We start from the raw sequence: 16,089 nt of genomic DNA, 5'->3' as shown, positions 1-16,089 counted from the left end.
TCGCCCTGGCTAAAGCCTCGGCCTTTTCTTTTTTCTCTTTTTCCTTCAAACCCTCCTTAGTCATTTCCGGACTCAAATAAAGAGCACGGGAAATCCCAAGGACGTCAGGCTCTCTCCTAATAGCACAGAAAGGAATCTGATCGCGGATCTGAACACCCAGGATGCTAGCATAATCCTCCATCAGAGGTCCCAACAAATAGTCTGGAAATACGAAACACCTCAAGCCCGGGTCATAGAACTGGAGAAGAGTATGAATGGCACTCCTGTCGCTGTCGGTGAGTCTGAAAACCATCTTCAGGATACTACCGTATGACTCTCTGAACATCCCCACATGGTCGGGTGTAATCAATGCAATCATATCTCTCAACTCATCAATCTCTGGGTTGAAGAAACTGTAGGCAACATCATGCTTCAAACCGGTCCTCATCTCTGAGCAGAAATCTCTCAACCAGGATCTCGATCAAAAATGTCCCTGCATATGGATAAACATGTGTTAGATGCAGGTAAATGCATTATGTAATGATGCTGATGAATGAATGCAATGCATTGCCATCCTCCAAGCCATCTGATCATCTGTTGCTCTGAGTCACAGTCCTGATCTCTGAACTGATCACAACCATCTGAAGGAGTATGTAACCGCAAATCCGCCTCAAGGGTTCCGAAATAAACGGAAGACAGATACATCATCATCATCATCACCATCATCTCCAAACAATCTCTGAGCAGATACCCAATAATCATCTGAATCGGCCGGGGAATCCTGAAATAAACGGATCCCCACTGATAAATAGTACGGACAGCACTCCGGCGTCTCTGAAATAAATGGCCATAAATCCGACTTATAAATAGGACCCTGATCAACGGAACCAAAAGTCACCATCAAAGTCACCATCTGATCATGCATCTGAAAGAACCACCCTCCCCTCACAGGTAAATTCTAATCAGGTCACCCTAAGGCGGATAATAGTCTCGACAATCGGGCGGAGATACTCAATGGGTTTGTCCTTTCGGGTGTGCCATTGTAGCTCCCTTAAGATCGTCTAAACCAAAGATCCGGGAAATGATCGGTCACCAGAGTCAATAGTTCAGATGAAGTAACTCAGCCAAAGTGGAGTACCCCACAGAGGAAAGCACTATCAACTGAACCTCGTCTGGCTTGTGGTATGTCACGTTGCAACAATATGCTGATAAAGCAAATGAGGAACGCGAGACCACACTAATCCTAGGTGTATACTCGGGCCTGGGTTTTAGCCCCACTCAGAACACCCACCCCAAACAGATGAACCACCTGCACAGAGGACGGCAACATGATAGTATGATGCATGCAAATATTTATGCAAATTCATACACTGTTAGAATAATAAATGCAATAAATAAAGCAAAACAAGCAACCTAAACTATCCTAGAACGCTAGGAGAGACTCGCTTAGGGACGATGGACCAGCACAGGTCAACACCTTGTAATCCCCAGCAGAGTCGCCAGCTGTCGCATCCGCGAAAAACAACGGGCGGGCTGAAACAAAAACAACACAGAGCCGCCACTGCGCGTTATTTATCCCAAGATAGGGAAAGGAAACACTCAGAGAAACCTGGAAAAAGCATGATCTCGCGACCAAAGAGAAAGGGTAAGGGAGTCGGTTACGCAAGGGGAAGGTATTAGCACCCCTCACGTCCGTCGTACTCGACGGGATCCACGCTCTAAGAAAAGAAAAGGTTGCTAAAACACCACACACACACACGCACCGCAGACAACACAGGTGGGGTTAAGGGGGAGAGAGCTCGAGAGGACGTCGCATCCTATGCCTACGTATCTCGTCTGGAACGAGAAACAGAGCTGCCGTAGTTCGGCTCACGCACGCCAAACAACACACGCACCCAAACAGGCCAACATGGAGCCTGAATGCCAATCACTGGGCTTACATCAGCATCCGAACCAAAACACACAACAAAGGGCAAACGTGGAGCCCGACCGCCAATCACTGGACTTACGTCGGCATCCGAACCAAAACACACACTAGAAGACAACAAGCAAACACACACAAAAGAAAAAAAAAGTGCCCGGAGAGACCTCGCACGGTCTCCTGCCTACATACCTCGTCTGGAACGAGGATCAGGGCGATGTAGTTCCCCCGAAAGGGAAAGAAAATCTATCCAGAAACCAAGGGAAGACACACTACCAGGGAGCTGTACTCGAGCCTAGTGTTGTCATGCATCATTGCCCTATGTTCAGGTTTCTACCTACTTGCACAACTGCAAACTAATCCTATCCAGGAAGAAAGCAAGCATACAAGCATACAAGCAAACAGAGCAAACAAATATTCACAAAGCACACACTATAACCAGTCAAGTGAGGCTCAAACAATGGGTTTGACTGCCGAAGCAAGTCATCTGTACATGGGTAGTGTTCGCTCTTAACCTTGCCATTGCGAGGCTAAGGTGAAGCAGATGATAGGTGAGTGAAGATTAGACTTCACAGCTCTTATCCCTGATCAGGGAGAGCTTCAGACAAAGGAGCGTGGGTCCAGAATGGAGGGACCCTTCTACGCTCAAGACTCTGACACAACTGTACAAAGTACAAGATCTTGGGTTTGTGTCCCAATGCGTCAACACACAGCCGTGTGAGCAGAGGGACGACTCACAGAATAGCGAGGGATAGATTGCATATCCCTTGGGTTCCGCCAATTGCCTCATAGAGGTCTTTACCTGCTTGGGCACAAATGTAAATAACCACAAACATCGCCTCTTAAGGAGGACTTCAGACAGTTGCCTGGCCAGGTAACAGGCCAGGTCTTCCAGACTACATGAAGTATAGAGATTCTACCTCAGCTGGTTAAAAAGTCAAGCAGCAGCAAGCAAGTTCTTAAAGAACTGTAAGCGACTAAATGCACCTGAAATCAATCAAGTATCATCAGTACTCAGACAAACCAACAGTAAACAGCAAATGCTAATCTATACAGACAACACAAGTTAATGTACACAAGTGCAAGCTATAAGCTCAAGCTCAAGCATCAATCCCTACAAAACAAAGTCAAGTTAGTTTATAAACATCAACCAAACTCAATTCAAATTGCCTCGAAGCAACCTCCTTAAGCATTGTGCATTTCATCCTGAAAATCCACACCAAATGTGAGAAACTAGACCACTAGGCCAAGCCTAGGGTCCAAAAGGGAGAAAAAAATCTAAACAGCAAGCCAAACCAATCCAAAATCAAATTAAAACAAATTAAAAGCAAATGCAATTGGTCCCATGCTCATACCATTCTCCATTATCATTTCATGACCAATTTAACACAAACTAGGTCAAACACAAAACCAAAAGTCCAAACAGAATGACTTCAATCAAAGGCATACCAAAACAATTCCAAAAATCCTCAAATAATTCACACCTAAACAGGACACAATCAATAAGTAGCATGTCAATTTTCAGCTCAATTGGACAAAAGAAAGTAGGTCAATGAAAATCAAAAAGTCCAGACACAATTATGTAAGCCAATTCAAGACATCCAAGCAAGCATCCATTTCAATAATTCATAAAACAGTGACAACAATTAAGAAATGAATGGGATCAAAAGAATAATGTCCTATAATGTGTCTAGAATGCTCATATCAAATTTCATCTTCATCCAATACCATATGAGAATTTCACAAAAGATACACCAACATGTGTCACACAATGTTGCACAATGAACCAACAGAGAAGAAAAATATCAATCAAATGGAAAATGCCATAGAAAAATCCATAAAAATTCACATGTTATCTTAACATATCAATGATCATACATGCAAAATTTCAATCCAATCCAACAATCATAGACCATGCAAATAAATTCAGAAAGTTGACCTAGCTAGGTGTGACACAAATTGTCACACCTAGATTCAAAAAATCATATCTCAATCATCAAGTATCCAAAAATCACAAACTTTACATGGAAATCACCATCAACATGTCCAGAATGAGCACAAAAATTTTCATGAATTTCTTTGAGAGTATGAGCATTTCATGTTAAAAATGGCAAAACATGCAAAAAATGTACACAAGTCAAAGATCAATAGGCCAGGTCAACATTTCTCCATGCACAACTTATGTAACCATGCCTATAAAAAACTAGAGAGAATTTGGGATCCAACAAAAAAACTCTCACCATTTTTGGATTAATAATTAATTTTTTATGATTTTTTAAAGTTTTGTTGAATTATTAAATAATTATTGAAAGTGTTTTAATTAATTAAATGAATTCAGTGGCAAATTCGTAATTCTCGCTAGCCATGCCAAAACGCAGGCGTTTCACTTATTCAGTGTCACACGCTGATTGGCCAAAAGCGGAGGGAAACAACAATTCAAAACTGCACGCGAGCCAAACGGATCAAACCTCATAATTTTCCAGAAACTCATCGTTCTTCACCATCAATTTCCAGAAAAGCTCAAGAACACACGAACAATGAATCTTCACTAAAATTCGCAAATGGATATCCGTTGGAAAGGTCTAAGTACCAGGATTCCACATATGTGATCAATTTATCCTAATTCTAACTGTAGCTCACGGATCGAGCGATTTAGGTTTTGCATTCAAATCTTAAAATCAAGATATCTTGCTCTACAGTTCATCATTTCAAAAACTACACCTAGCACGATCATCTACATGGAAGGTACTACAGAACGCATACCACAATTCACAAAATGATGAGATTCGAAATCACACCTTAAATTGAAGACAGTGTTGGATCTTTGAGCATTGGCGCGTGTCTCCTCAAAACAGATGCAGCATGAAGATAGGGAAGTTGAATGGAGTGTTCAGGTTAGCTTGAAGTTGCTTCTATTGGAAGAAATTGCCAAATGCCATTGTTGAACCAAGGATGAACAGCCACGAATCCAATGTCCTTTTGATGCAAATTACCAAAACAGTTTGAGAGGAAGATGATTGGAGGATGAAGCAAAAAGAATCAATCGAATTGATGATGAATTGAAGGAGTTTGGATGAATTTGGTTCTTGAAGCTTCTTGATGAATTTGGAGAATTGGAGGGAAAAGTTGTTAGAGATTCTTGAGATTTGTGTTTGTGATTACAATTCAGTTATGATTAATGTTATATACCTCCACTTAATCCACCTCTTAATCACAAATTAACCAAAAATGATGTAATTAGCAAAAATGCAATTTTACAAAGCAAGGACAAATTGGTATTTCACATAGGGCTCTGTGACAGCTGTATGACAGCTCACACACTCTCCAATTATCAGTTGTGATGTGTTGGCATTGGTCCCACATCCATTGGCCTTGTAATTTTCATTTTCACTATGCTATGCCAAATTGTGTATTTTCAAGTACAATTCCAAAATGACTTAACCAAATATTGGACTTTGCAAGCTTATGACAGTTCAAACCATCTCCAATTGGCAAATGTGAGGTGTTGCAAAAACTCTCATGCCAAAATTCCAATTATTTCTCAACTTGGACCATTTTGCCCTTGGATCTGTAACTGTACACTTGAAATTTGACCTTTTGCATTGACCATTTTTGATGAATTCCAATTATGCACCATGAAAGTACATGTCAAATGGAGTTTGCACATAAAAAGATCACTCAATTTGGACACTCCATGTGGAAGTTATGCCACTTTGATTATGGGTCATTTTTGAAATTGAATGGACCATAACTTGCCAACCATACATGGGATTTTCAAGTTCTTGGACTTTTTGGAAAGGTGAGACCAAGATCTACAACTTTCATGTTGAACAAATTTTCATTTGAAGCTTTCTTGGACATGTAATTTTGTGGTCAAAAACTTTCCATTTTTGGAAACTTCCATTACAAGTCACTTTCTATTTTTGGCAATTTTTGTCCTGACTTGATTTCCTTCATTCTTGAGCTTTGACATGTCAAATAACACTTGTTCCAACATGATTGAAGTGTATCCAACTCTCTCCTACCTCCAAATCCATAAAATCAAGCACAGTTGACCATAGTTGACTTTTTCAGCTGATAAATGAATTTGGCAATGCACTGATCAAGTTAAGCCCCAATTCTCTGATGAAATGGCTCAAGGATGAAACCCTAGCCTCCATAAGCTCAATAAAACCATGGAATGATCCTCATATCCATCATAGACCCCATCTCCTTGCTATGCCCTGATTGGCCCAATGCAACTGATTAGGGTTGACCAGTGGTCAAAACCCTAATCTCAAGGAATCCTGATCCAACACCTGATGATGACAATCCATGATGATGATGATGAATCATTTCAATCAAGATGAAGACCAATCTCCTTGAGAATCAAAACCCTAATTTGGACCTCCACATCCTCAGATGATTAATGACCAGTCCAATGAAACCCTAGCTTGCACATGACCTCCTATCTTCTGATCAAGACTTGAGGGAATGGCTTGCACAATGTAACCACATGATATGCAATATGCAATGCCTAATGACCTAAAAATGATATGCAATATGATATGCTAGTCCCAAGAGAGGAGGGCAAATTTTGAGGTGTTACACCATTACCTCACATCGATGTGTTGGTAGATAATACAACTCAATTCTCGGTGTTTTCCTTCATGGATGAATTTTCTGGCTATAATCAAATTAAAATGTCGCCAGATGATATGGAGAAAACAACGTTCATCACACCGTGGGGCACTTTTTGCTATAAGGTGATGCCATTCGGTCTCAAGAATACCGGTGCCACATATCAGAGGGCTATGGTGACTTTGTTTCATGATATGATTCATCATGAGATTGAATGTTATGTTGATAACATGATAGCAAAGTCCCAAACAGAAGAGGGGCATCTAGTAGATTTGGCCAAGCTATTTGACCGGTTGAGACAATTCAGACTGAGGTTGAATCCGAATAAGTGTACTTTTGGAGTGCGGTCCGGTAAGTTGTTGGGGTTTATTGTGAGTGAAAGAGGAATCGAGGTTGATCCTTCTAAAGTAAAAGCAATACAAGAAATGCCTGAGCCGAGAACAGAGAAGGAGGTTCGTGGTTTCTTAGGTAGATTGAACTACATTTCACGGTACATATCTCATCTAACAGCCACGTGTGAACCCATATTCAAGTTGTTGAGAAAAGATCAAACGGTCAGGTGGAATAATGATTGTCGAGCGGCATTTGAAAAGATAAAAGAATATTTGCAGGAGCCTCTGATTCTGATGCCTCCTATGGAGGGACGACCGTTAATTTTGTACTTGACAGTCCTCGAGGGGTCTATGGGGTGCGTACTGGGGCAGCATGACGAGTCTGGTCGAAAAGAGCATGCAATTTACTACCTTAGCAAAAAGTTTACCGACTGTGAAACAAGATATTCACTGCTCGAGAAAACTTGTTGTGCTTTGGTATGGGTTGCTCGCCGACTGAGACAATACATGCTGGTTCATACCACTTTGTTGATTTCCAAGATGGATCCGATCAAGTATATTTTTGAGAAGCCAACATTGACCAGACGGGTTGCGAGATGGCAAATGATTTTGACTGAATATGATATACAGTACACCTCTCAGAAAGCAATCAAGGGGAGTGTATTGTCTGATTACCTCACCCAACAACCCATTGAGGATTATCAACCGATGAAGTTTGAATTCCCTGATGAGGACATCATGTTTCTCAAATCGAAAGATTGTGAGGAACCAATCCCGGAGGAGGGGCCTGACCCTGAATCCGAATGGATTCTGATGTTTGATGGGGCCGTTAACGTGAATGGTAATGGAGTTGGTGCTATTTTGGTTACGCCGAAGGGATCTCACATTCCTTTTGCTGCCCGGTTAACATTTGAGTGCACCAACAATGTGGCTGAATACGAAGCTTGTATCTTGGGGATTGAAGAGGCGATTGATTTGCAGATCAAAAACCTTGTTATCTATGGAGATTCAGCTTTGGTTGTGAACCAGGTTAACGGGAAATGGTATACACATCAATCTCATTTAATTCCATACCGGGACTATACGAGGAGATTGTTGACGTTCTTCACCAAGGTGGAATTGCACCATGTGCCGAGAGAGGAAAATCCTTTGGCAGATGCTTTGGCTACTCTGGCTGCCTTGATTAAGGTGCAATGGTGGAATCAGTTCCCTAGTGTTGAGGTGGGACGACTGGATAGACCGGCTTATGTGTTTGCTGCCGACACAGCGCCTGATGATGAAAAGCTGTGGTATTATGATATCAAGTGCTATCTGGAAACCCAAGAGTATCCTGAGGGAGCGTCTAAGAAAGACCGAAAGACTCTGAGGAGGTTGGCCATGGTATTCTATTTGAACAAAGATGGGGTTTTGTACAAGAGGAATTTCGATTGGGTTTTGCTTAGATGTGTCGATGACAGAGAAGCAAGCCAGTTGATGAAAGAGGTGCACGAGGGATCGTTTGGTACCCATGCCAGTGGGAATGCAATGGTGAAAAAGTTGTTAAGAGCTGGTTATTATTGGATGACAATGGAGGCCCAGTGTTTCAATTTCGTGCGGAAGTGTCATAAATGCCCGATTTATGCTGACAAGGTGCACGTGCCTCCAAATCCGTTGAGTTTAATGTCGTCTCCGTGGCCGTTTGCTATGTGGGGCATTGATATGATCGGAAAGATTGAGCCTACGACTTCGAATGGGCACCGGTTCATATTGGTGGCTATTGATTACTTCACCAAGTGGGTGGAAGCAATCTCTTATGCGAATGTGACGAAGCAGGTCGTTGCCAGGTTCCTCAAAAGAGACATCATTTGCAGATATGGGGTTCCCGAAAGAATCATTACTGATAATGGTTCTAATCTCAACAACAAGATGATGGCAGAACTGTGTCGGGAGTTCAAAATCGAGCATCATAATTCTTCTCCTTATCGTCCGAAGATGAATGGGGCGGTCGAGGCGGCTAATAAGAATATTAAGAAGATTGTGCAGAAGATGGTCGTAACCTATAAGGATTGGCACGAGATGTTGCCGTTTGCATTGCATGAGTATCGAACCTCGGTGCGTACATCTATTGGGGCAACGCCTTTCTCGCTTGTGTATGGGATGGAAGTCGTGCTACCGATTGAGGTCCAGATTCCATCACTAAGAGTCCTGATGGACGTGAAATTGGAAGAAGTTGAGTGGGTAAGGACTCGGTATGAAGATTTGAGCCTGATTGAGGAAAAGAGGCTGGCAACCATTTGTCATGGGCAGTTGTACCAGCAGCGGATGAAGCGTGCTTTTGATCGAAAGGTGCGACCTCGTGTATACCATGTGGGGGATATGGTGTTGAAAAGGATCCTTCCTCCTCAGAACGATCGTCGGGGCAAGTGGACACCCAATTATGAGGGTCCATTCGTGGTCAAGAAGGTTTTCTCTGGCGGAGCCTTGCTGTTGACGACCATGGATGGCGAGGATTTTCCATCCCCTGTGAATGCGGACGCAGTTAAAAAATACTTCGTATAAGAGACCCGCTGGACGAAAAGAATAAAATAGTCCAGGCAAAAAAGGGCATCCCGGCGAACCAGAAAAAAATGAAAAAAGGTTCGGGCAAAAATTAGGGATAAAAAGAAAAGAATTATACACCCGGCAAGTTGAAAACCCCACAAGGGCGGCTTGGGAAAAAAGGGTATCCCGGTGGACTGAAAACCCGAAAGGGCGGTCCAGGCAAAAGAGGGATTGAAACGAACAACTGCGTCTAGCATGATCATTTGTGCTTTGGTTATGACACATGGGTAATCCCCGGCAGAGATCGGTCGGAAGCGTCTTGTTCAGAAGGCAGAAAGTGTGGAGAGTCTTGAGGACATATGGGGTGTAACCGAGTTGGAACTCGATGAGATCACGGGTTCACATTGCCATTAGGATAGATTTTTCCTTTTGTGCGCGATTACCTCTTTTCAGGAATTGCTTCCTGTGTATTTCTCAGTTACGAGCCACCTTTTTCAATCAATAAAATGCATATTCAGTCAAATAATTTTGTTTTTGTTGTCATTACCGCTTTGATTGCAAAAACATCCGTTTATTTTGATAAGAATCTTTGAATTTTGAGAACATACAGGTCCCTTCCAATGCATGTTTATAGGATTGAAAACATGAAATCTTATTCGGAAGGTTGAGTGACCCAGGTGTTGAAATTTTGGCACGCCTGGGGCACATTTTATCTAACGATCTCTTTTGCAGGTGCTGTTAGATATTTTCACTCACTTGCAGGTTGTGATGTGAAGCTTTTTGACGAAAGATTCCTTTCAGGTCCACTCAGGGACGAGGAGTTGAAGAATGGTGTAAAGACGGCGAAAGGATTGCGACGATCCTGGATGATGAATCAAGAAGACTCTTCAAAGTCTGAAGTGGAAAATTGACACTGTGGATAAATGGTGAATACCGGTGTTCGACGAGTCGGCAGGTGTTCCATGCCAGATATTCCGTATCTCCCCAGCGGGTTCGAGGTCGGTGTTTCTTCGGAAGCCAGGCCTGAAGGTTGTTGTTTCCCCTAGCAGGTTTGAGATTGTTATCTCCTCAGCAGGGTTGAGAGTGTTATCTCCCCAGCAAGTCTGAAGGTTGCTGTTTTCCCAGCGGAGGTGTGTGTTGGTGGTTTCTTCCCCAGCGAAGTCCCCAAGCGGATCGAGTTCGGTGGAGGTCATCCCTAGTGAGGATTACCCTTTCCCCAGCAGCAATGCTATTCCCAAGCAGGATTGGAGATTGGAGCGATATCGAGTTCCTTGAGCTCCCCAGTAGAGTCCCCTGAGGGGGATACTTTTTATGCATTCATCATTTAGAGAAGCATAGCATATTGCATAATAAATTGCGTAGCATTTCCATGGTTATGGAGCATTACGCTAAAAAAAACTCATGCATAAGCATTGCAAGCATAAGCTAGTCTCGAGCCGTGGTTACCGTTTGAGAATTGGTTTAGCTGATTGGTGAAGATGTTGCTCTGAGGAGTTTAGCATCGTGATTTTGACTCAACAAGTTTTCCCCAGTAGTGCGATATTGGAGGAAGAATTTATGTCGTGCGAGATGGAAGTTGGGAGATGTTACTCTGAGGAGTTTAGCATCGTGACGTTGAATCAACAGTTTTCCCCAGTAGTGCAGTATTGGAGGAAGAATTTCTGTCGGGCGGAGACGGAAGTTGGGAGATGTTACTCTGAGGAGTTTGGCATCATGATTTTGGATCAACAGTATTCCCCAGTAGTGCGATATTGGAGGAAGAATTTCTGTCGTGCGGAGATGGAAGTTTGAAGATGTTACTCTGAGGAGTTTAGCATCGTGACGTTGGATCAACGGTATTCCCCAGTAGTGCGATATTGGAGGAAGAATTTCTGTCGTGCGAGATGGAAGTTGGGAGATGTTACTCTGAGGAGTTTAGCATCGTGACGTTGAATCAACGGTTTTCCCCAGTAGTGCGATATTGGAGGAAGAATTTCTGTCGGGCGGAGACGGAAGTTGGGAGATGTTACTCTGAGGAGTTTAGCATCGTGACGTTAGATCAACGGTATTCCCCAGTAGTGCGATATTGGAGGAAGAATTTCTGTCGTGCGAGATGGACGTTGGAAGATGTTACTCTGAGGAGTTCGGCATCATGATTTTGGATCAACAGTATTCCCCAATAGTGCGATATTGGAGGAAAATTTTCCTTCGGGCGGAGATGGAAATGAAGATCCGAGAACGTTACGCGATCAGCGCGAAAAACGGGGTTCAAATGGAGAAAAGGAAGTGCTGGGCATTTTCTGGATAACGGGGTTCAAATGGAGAAAAGGAGACACGGGGTGTTTTCTGGAGAGCGGGGTTCACAACGACGATCATGAGTTATCGTCAGGCGACTGGGGTTCAAATGGAGAACGAGGTTCATTGTTTGGCAGCAAGAGTGACATGAATTTGTCGGGGTCCAAATGCGGTGATCGGGGATCACTCGCGCGAAAATCAAATCAAAAAGTACCGGGGTTCAAGAAAAGCAAAAAAAATATATAATAATCCCCAGCGGAGCGTAAATTGTTCGTATGTTCTTGGTATTCAACCACTCTTCACTCTGATCATCTGAAAGCCGAGGTTGTTCATATCGACAGGTTCACAGTGGATTGAATAGGGGCAGCTGTAACACTTCAAAATTTGCCATCCTCTTCTTGGGACTAGTTTGACACATTGCATTTCATTTTTTAGGGCATTGGGCATTGCATTTTGCATATCATATGGAAATAAGAATATCATCCTCCAAAGACTTTTTCAGAAGATGAGAGGTTACATGATTCAAGCGTGAGGGTCTCTATGAATTGATGATCAACCATCTGAGGGTGTGCACTTCAATTAGGGTTTCCTGATCCTTCAAAGGTCTTGAGCATTATCTTGTTTGCAAGGATGTATTACCATCATCATGGTTTTATCATCATCCAGGGTTTCATCATTCAGTCTCAAGTTCCTTTGGATTAGGGTTTTGACCTCTGATCAACCCTGATCAATGACATTCTTTCAACCAGGGTTTCTCAAGGAGATGAGACATTCTATTGAGATGGAGGTCACATGGTTATCATAAGGAGCTTATATGAGCTAATGTTTCATTTCTGAGCAAATTCCTCAAGTGGTAGAGGCTCAAGCTGATCAGAGCATGTTAAGGTCATCTGAGGACCCAAAAGTCAACTGAGGGCTATGAGGTGGGGAAATGAGTTGAGACACCTCAATCATGTTCAAAAGAGGTCCATTTGTCATTTTAAACATCTATCTTGAAGATTTTGAAGTCATGGCAAAAGTTTCCAAAAATGGAAAATGACCTGTAATTGAAAGTTTCCAAAAATGACAAGTTTTTGTTCCACATTCAACTTGACTTATCAACATCAAAGAAGCTTCAAATGGATTTTTGGTGAACATGAAAGTTGAATACCTTTCTCTCCCCTTTTCAAAAAGTCCAAGATCATGTCCATATGATGAATGGTTAAGAAGTTATGGCCAAATGATCACAAAGTATGTTTGGAAGTTCAACATGGCATAACTTTGGCTTCAAAACTCCAAATTGGTCCACTCTTTTTGCAAAATGCTTGTCTTGACCAATACTTTCCAAATCAACCATTGCATTGCATGAAAGAAGCTCACATGATCAAGTGTCCATACATGTGCATTTTGGAGGGAAATTTAATAATTCAAATTTGGTTGATGCTACCAACAAAATACCACTTCCATGATGTTTGTTGGTTGATTTTAAGTGAGATTTAAGCCATTGCATGCACTGTTCACGTACACATGGCCATGCATAACCTCATTTTCATTTTTGCACTTCACTTCAATTTTCCCTAATCATGTTTAGCCAAGGCTTTAGTGGGATTAGCAAAGTCATTAGCACATCATATATAAGCTTAATCATAACAGAATTTTCTCATAACAACACAATTCAGATCTAGAATTTTGATTTCCCTCCATTTTTCTCTCTCTTTGATTCTTCAAATTTTTCACATAACTCTTCAATATCCTTGCGTAATCTTGTTCATCATCAATCATGGATCAAGAATCATCACCTGGATTGTTCAATTGAGCTGGAAATCGTGTTGTTCAAGAACACCTTCATGGAAATGGATTTTTGAGATTGAGCTTGATTCAGGTTGTTTCAAGTGTTGTTTCTTGCATAAAGCTTCTAGTCAAGCATAGTGGAGGAGATCTGGAGATTCTGAAGGCTTAAGGACACGATTTCATTGAACTTCATCTCAGGTGAGTTGAAAATCGATTCTCATATTTTGATGTTTTATGTACATAATCATGTAGATCTTACTTCCCTGATGATGCTGATAGTTTTAGATTTTGAAATGGATAAGAAATGAGTTAGATATGTGGAAATAAAGTTTGGTTGTTCAATGTGTTTTGCTTCGATCCATGAGATATAGGAAGAATTAGGTTAAACTAGCATGATATTTGAGATCTACATGGAAAGACCTTTCGTTTGGTGTATCATTTCTTGAATTCTAGAAAAAAAAAATTGGAGCTCCGCCGTGGATACGGTCGGAGAAGACGACCGGAATTACTGTTTCGGCGTCTGCAACTGTGCGCTAGGGTTTTTGCCTGGCTGTTGATCAAAATGCAGCATTTTGATTTCATGTTGCTTCTGAAGCTCCAGCGCGTGGGTTCGATTCCATGCTCATGCGTTTTCAGAATTTTAACCAAGCGCTTGTTAACCTTCCAGGCGTGGGTTCGATACCTGCCTCGTGTGTTTTTTTTTTGAATCTTAACTTGAGCGCACATTTCCCTGCCTGGCCTGAGTTTGATCCTGGCATTTTGCGCTTTCTGATTATTTTATTTGAGCGCTCATGTTGATCCTTGGTGCGTGGGTTCAATACCTGGTTCATGCAGTTTCTGGATTTTTATTCAAAACATTATTTTCCCTCCTTATTCCATTTCAATATTTCAAATATTTTGCTTATGTTTAAAAAATCACTAAAAATAGTAGGATGATCCAATTTCACTTCAAATTTTTTTTCACATGCTTGTGTTGATGTCTATTATTTTTTGATATTATTTGCATGAATTGTTTGATTCTGGAATTTTATTTTGGAGTTTTGTGAATCCATGTTGTGCTAAATTGACATGCTTCATTCATTTGTTTGTGAAATGCTCATGTTTAATCCAATTGACTTGAAATTTGGCATGCTTGATCTTAACATGTGATTTGATTTTCTGGCTTTGGTTTGGCATTTTTATCATTTGATACCACTGTTTTGGACACATGAACATGTAGTGTGACAATTTGTGTCACAATTTTTATGTTGCATTTGTGCATTTTCATTCATGTACCATCTGAGCTCTTTTGAATTTAATTTGTTGCATGATGTTTGCTTATAACATGAAGTGCTTGGATAAAAAAAATTCATGATCATTGGATACATTTCTGTTTTAATTTGGATTTTATGATTTGATTGTCCATTTGGTGCTCATTTGTTGGTCTTTGTTTTACATGAATCATTTGATGCTTTGCCTTATGAATTGGCTTTGGTCCTTTTGAGGACTCTTTCTTGTTTGATTGAATGTGCTTCATGTGAAATATTGACTTCTGTTTTGGTCATTTGACTTGCTTTTGAACCTAGTCTGTGAACTAGTTGTTTGTATACATACTAACATTGATTTATGTTTCAGGTTTGAGCATTTGGCACTAATGGTTGGTGTGGTCTCATTATTTGAGATGCAAGTTGCTTTTGACTACTAACTATTGTTGTGTTGTAGGTCCATTGGTGTGATGAATTCACTTGAGTGCTTGCATTTGTGACTTGCATTGTGTAGATATTGGAAAGTTCCACTGTTGTCTGTTGGTTTTCTGAATACAATACTAACTGTTTGGCTTTTTGTACAGGTACATTAGTCGCTAGCTTTGCTTTTGCTTAAGCTTTGGAGTGTGGTTGATATACCACTGAGGTAGTTTAGCCTTCTCACTCCATGTAGTCTGGAAGCCCTGTCACTTTTTTGGCAGGCGTTTAGCTGAAGTCCTCCTTATGAGGCTCTAATTGTGTATGTTTACATTTGTCCCAAAGACCTCCAAGTGAGGCATGTTACTTGATAAGTCCTCCTAAGTGAAGAGGCAATTGACAGATAGAAGGGATTAGCAATCAATCCCCTGTTATTCTGTGAGTCGTTCATTATGCTCGCACTACATGCTGATGCTCTTGAACAATGTACCCAAGATCTTTGTATAGAGTCAGTCAAGTGGAATAGGGTCCCTCTTTCTGGACCCCCACGCTTTCTTTGATTGGAGCTCACCCAGGCCAGGGTTAAGAGCATGAGGTCTAATCCTTATTACCACCTTTCATCAGCTTCACCCTAACTCTCAATGTTAGTGGTTAAGAGCTTCAGCATACCCCTACAGTTTTGGCTTGTTTGTCGAGGTTGATATGACCCCTCTTGACTAAAGCCCAACCATTTGTCTGAGCCTCTTGTTTGTATATAGAGTGTGATGATTGCTGGTATGTTTATCTGCTTTCCACTTCTCATCTCCTTTTCTGTAGGAGTCGTACGTTTAACTTTCGAGGAAGTTGAGCGTATGTAGAGATAGACTTGAGTTGACTCGCTTCCTGTGTGAGTCAAACTCTTGTTAGAGACCTCAACCTAGGGTTTTGTTTACATGACAACTATTAGGCTCGAGTCAGTCTCTCTTTTAGTTTGTTATTCCCCTGGTCTCTGGTTAGGAGAAGGTTTCTCCCC

The sequence above is a fragment of the Lathyrus oleraceus genome, chromosome 7 (genome assembly GCF_024323335.1).
Source record: "Lathyrus oleraceus cultivar Zhongwan6 chromosome 7, CAAS_Psat_ZW6_1.0, whole genome shotgun sequence".
NCBI lineage: Eukaryota > Viridiplantae > Streptophyta > Magnoliopsida > Fabales > Fabaceae > Lathyrus > Lathyrus oleraceus.
Note: the sequence above shows the minus strand (reverse complement) of the source record.